Genomic DNA, 5,348 nt, shown 5'->3' with positions numbered 1-5,348 from the left:
AGCAGGAGCTACAGGAGATCCCGGCAGTGGGAGGAGGCCATGTCCCCCCAAAGCCCACACAACCTTACAACTTTGTGAGCTCTTTGAAGAGAGACTGTACTTTCTAAAGAAGTATGTAGTGATAGTTTTTAATTATTGATTAAACTCATAGCAAATGGTCTTAGATAGGTAGGTTTGTATAATATAATATTATGTAGATAATATTTCTATGAATAGCCTATATATAGACTTTCTCTTATTTTCAGGATCCAGACCCATTTGATGATCGGCATCCTGTCACTTCAGAACCAGAATGTGCATTAGGGCTGATTTTGCGTGCACTTTTTAAAAAGGATAACTTTGTGACAAAGCTTGTTAACAACTATCTACGTGGACAACTACTTCACAAGTTTGGGATTGAGCCAAGACTCACAAGATCTCAATACTGGAGCTTGTAGGCTACTTCTAGACTACTGTATGGGCCTTGATATTCCTCAGGTATGAAAACTATGTAGAACCTATTTAAGATATACATAAATATTTACAAAGGAATTCATTCATATATATAAGTGAGTGGCTATGACTTAGTATTAATATTAATATCATCAAATTTTTCAGGTATTTAATGAATCCGAAACAACAGTCATGCGGCTCTTCTCTTGGGCTGAGAAGGGGCCAGAACCATTGCGAACTTATGCAATTGGTCTCCTTGCTGCAGCTATGGATATCCCAGAGATTGCAGCATCTTTTAGGGATCACAATGCTCACTTAGTACCAATAATGTTAAAGAGGTTGTGGGAACTTAAAGATGAAGGTATTATCAATGATGTTATTCTTTTGAATAATTGTGCATGATAGATTGTGGTGATATACTTAGCTCATAATCTTTATACCTTTGTAATGGATGTGTTTTTCTTTAATGGGGCCTTCTTTTTATCCAAAGGAGGAGGTGTAGAGGATGATAAGGGTTCAGGGTCAAAGGTTCCTGATAGACCTTTTGCCCACCTTAACAATGAGTCCATCAGTGCCCGGTCAATGGTCAATGGAGAAGACCCTGAGAGCAAGGAACATGAAGAGGGGACCACCCCAAAGAAGATGAAGGGTTAGTCTTGAATTGTCTGTTAGCAGACTGCTCAATGTTTGTAGTCACAATATTTTATAAGCTACCTTGCTATATAAGAAAAAATATTTGATGTTTTTGTTTTTAATCTGAGTGTTATCTTATTGATGTGGTCCTAGCTGAAAAGCAGAAAATATTGAAGCTTTTTTCCTTTTTCAGTTTCTCATTCATCCTCATCTCCAGCCAAAAATAGTAACACGAGTGCAACATTCAATATTTTTGGGTCTCCAAAGGCATCACGTGAAAATTTTGATCCTGTACTTAATTCCGACTGTTCCAATTCGTCCTGGGCAGAAATGAGTAGCTACATAGTAGGAACATATCAGATGTTTCCCATGACAAGGGATACACAGCAAATATTTATCCTTAAATATTTAAGACCTATAGGGGAATATCAAGAGGTAAGATTACTTATTCTATAACTTTTTGACATTTATTAAGAAAAAAAATACATTTAAATGTTTTTTTTTTACTTATGGACTAATTATATTAGAGCTTTACCTAATATCTAATAAAAAAATAATTTTTATTTTTCTCCTTTAACAGTCTTTAGGCCACGTTTATGAACACAATGCATTAGAATTAATCTTTCACTACATCAACGTCAGACGAACCTGTAATGCACGCCTCTCTTTTGAGGCCTTACGGTTTCTTGGTTCCCTTCTCTTTCATAAGAAGTTCTGCTTAGAATTTGTGAATATGGGTGGCATGCAGAAACTTCTTCAGGTGAGACTTTTTCCTTGATTTTTCAGACTTTCAAGAGTAAAATATACAGTTTCAGAGAAAATTAGAAATATTTTTATACTGTTGTACCGATTTAATATTATAAAATAGAATTAGCACAAAAAAAAGACAAAAAAATAGTTCTATATTTTACTTTCCATTGCAGGTTCCCCGTCCATCTTTGCCAGCAGATGGTGTTGCCCTCTGCCTGTGGTATTTAGCTTACTGTGAGGAGGCCGTAGAAAGAATATGCCTTTTGCCTGATCATTATTAGGTGAATTGATTCGCTATTCACTGTGGCTTTTAGAGTGCTCGCATCAGTCATCCAGAAATCATGCTGTGATGTTCTTTGGAATGGTTTTCGATTTAAGGCAATATTAGAAAAGTTTGATGAGCAGGATGGCCTCCGAAAGGGTTTGAATATGCTCTCCACACTGTCGTTATTCCAAGATGTGGGGGCAAGACATATTAGATGAACCTAATGAGGTGATGATGTGGCAAACAGTGAAGCAAGTGTGTCTGAGTGTTAAGCACTATTTGAGGCTCATTTAGCACTCAAAGTTCAGCACCTGCCCCAGGATGACTGTCAGAGAACATGGAACAGCACCTCAGCATGCCATCCAGCTTACAAGGTAATGTATAAAGACTTTTTATGCATTTGGAAGATAGTAGGGAAAGTAAAATAAGTGAAGAGAAAAAAAATTGTTATTGAAATATGATGTTTAAATTTGTAATATAATCATGTCCATTGTTTTAGGCTGTAAATGTGACACCAGAAATGATTGAGAGGAATGTAGAACATCTACTGGAATACCTTCCATACCGAGCCCGCTGGAAACCTGTGGAGCAATTTGTTTCATTGAAGGGCCTGCAACTCTTTTTACAGCTAGTTGCAATGGTTTTAAACGAATCATACAGTCCCAAGAACTATGGAGAATTGTTTGGGTTTTTGTTGTTTATTAGATATAGTGTCATTTATCATGTAGGAATATAGTTTAAACAGATCTAATAATAGCAATACGTTTTTCCTTTAAACACAGATTATCTTCCCTAAACAGCCGAACTGAGACTGCAGTGTTGCCCTTGACACACTCTATGTGTGCAGTGTGATGCCAACTATCCAGGCAGCGCTGTGTGACAAACTGACCATACCTGCTGGTGATGACCTTTTACAGACACTTGACCCACAGGTATGAAAATGGTATTTTGTGAGATCACTTTAACTTGTGATATCTATCATGTTTATGTAGTGTTTTGATATTTTTTATTATCAATTTTCTTTTAAACTTATTAGAATGTGCATTGTATAAATAACAAAGTAGCAGTAAAGTCTAAATTTCAATAATATTTTAACACTTTTTTACACTTCACAAAAGTACAGGCATAAAATGTCCAAACTATGCAGTTTCCAATTTTTGAGCATAAGATGTTTTTAATTCAAGAAAAATACTCTGTAGAATGGAAATTTTGATCTTCACTGTTATTTCAGGAAGTGCCAGGTTATGCCATCCTAGTTGCTTGCATCCACGAGAATGCACAGTCAATGACTACATCACCAGAGGTGCAGAAAGCTGCTTTGAATGTTCTGATAAACTGCCTTTGTGCACCCATTCACAGGGTAGGTATTTTTATGTAATTCTTCAAGCCTCTGTAAGTGAGGTCCTTACCATTCCAATAGATAGGAAATTTATCTTGTAGTGCATTAATGTGCAAGGTAATAGGACGTTATAGTTATGTACATTTATTGTGTAGTTTGGCTTTAATTTTGTTTTTATTCTATAGCCTGGAAGCAATTTAGTAAGATATGGCACTACCTTACTCCTGGAGGTAGTAAAAAGAAAGCTGCCTTTGGCGAGGATGTCATTAATAAGTCCTGGGATTGTGTAAGAACCAGCAATGGAATCATGGTAAGAAAAAAGCTTACAGACTACTCATGTTTTATGATTATAATGTCATTGTGTCTTTTTCTTTTTGAAAAGGAAATGATGATTATATGAATGTTTCTGGTATTATGCTAGTGTTTTAATATTCCCCCCAGCCTTTTTCTCATTCTATTACTAATTCTTTTCTTGGTGTTAAAGTTTGACCATTTCCACCAAAGTAATGTCTTGTAACACACAAACCATGTATATTGATGAGGTTGACTTGTTATTATTTGATATTACTAGTCATCTTTTCTTTTAAGCTACATAATATACAGTAGGTGCTCGTAGAGGAAACTCATAACATCTTTTGAATATTTCAGTACTTGTTAAATGTTTTGCATAAGAAGATGCCAATCACAGATGCAGATTGCATAAGAGGACTTGCTTGTCGAGCTTTAGTTGGACTCTCTAGAAATGACACAGCACGTCAGATCATGAGCAAACTACCCATCTTCACGTCTGGACAGTTGCAGTGTAAGTGAATAAAGACTTGAACACAGTGTTTTCAGGAAAATGTAGTTAGAAGGGTTACAAACTATTTAAACAAATAATCAGTGCAACCGTACAGTATAGTCATGATTCATGCAAAAGATCTAATTAATTGTATTTATTTTTCAAGTGTTGATGAAGGAACCAATTTTACAAGACAAACGAATGGAGCATGTAAAATTCCAACGACATGCACTAGAACTCATTAAGGCTGTCTCAGGCCATGCCAAACATGAAGGTGATGCTTCAGCAGATGTGTCTATGCAGAGTATACATAGGGTGAGTTTATGACAATTTTTAAAAGCATGTGATGGCGGGGTAGAGGGAAATGTTGTGGGGTTTATGACTTTTAAAACATATTCATTGTGTGTCTGTGCATATGTTTATTATGTGGTGTATTATAAATGGCATGCTTATTTGTGAGTAACGATGTTCTTTGATGCTGCAGTTATGATTTAATTGATTATTAACTTTCAGGCTGATGTTGTGGCACAAACAAGAATCAACTACAATAAGAAGCAGCTACTGCAGCTAATCCAGGCCCATTTAGTTAATGAGGGATATGAATCTGTAGCAGCTGCACTGCAGCAAGCAGCTCATCTTCCCGCTATACCAACCATCGTACCCCACACACCCATGGGCCCTCCTTCTAGAAACATGGTCACACCACCTCCATCAGCTAGAGCGGTATAAATGAGTGCTTGCTTTCGTTTTTACTGTGTATGAAAATAGTTTCATTTTTGTATTTGCATAGTTTTACTTGTTAAAATATTTAATTCTTTTTTTTCTTTTTTTCCTTTATACAGCATCGGCTGTTAGGGAGTGGTCCAACAAGGCATCTTTTCAATTCATCTCTGTGTAAAAATGCCTCAGCTCCTAGTAGCTCAGCCTCAGTGGGAATAGCACCTCCCACAACCCCTTCTCCTCCACCTGTGGCCAGTCCATCTAATGTTGCCAATGATCTAGTCCATACCGTTACACATTAAGATTAACAGGTAACCCTTTTGATGTACTTTAAATGAATCATGTTTTTTATTGGGAAAATATTGGGTTAATGTATAATCTTTATGGGGTATTAAGATAGAATGCACTGTTTCAGGCCCAGCAAAAAA

General features: G+C 36.4%; 1 pseudogene; it reads left to right on the top strand.

Annotated features, from left to right (window-relative positions):
* The first annotated feature begins 227 nt into the window (after positions 1 to 227).
* LOC119570136 lies at positions 228 to 5,231 on the top strand (annotated as a pseudogene).
* Positions 5,232 to 5,348: the final 117 nt, after the last annotated feature.

This window comes from Penaeus monodon, unplaced genomic scaffold (genome assembly GCF_015228065.2).
Source record: "Penaeus monodon isolate SGIC_2016 unplaced genomic scaffold, NSTDA_Pmon_1 PmonScaffold_22300, whole genome shotgun sequence".
Lineage (NCBI taxonomy): Eukaryota > Metazoa > Arthropoda > Malacostraca > Decapoda > Penaeidae > Penaeus > Penaeus monodon.
This window is presented reverse-complemented; position numbering and strand designations above follow the sequence as displayed.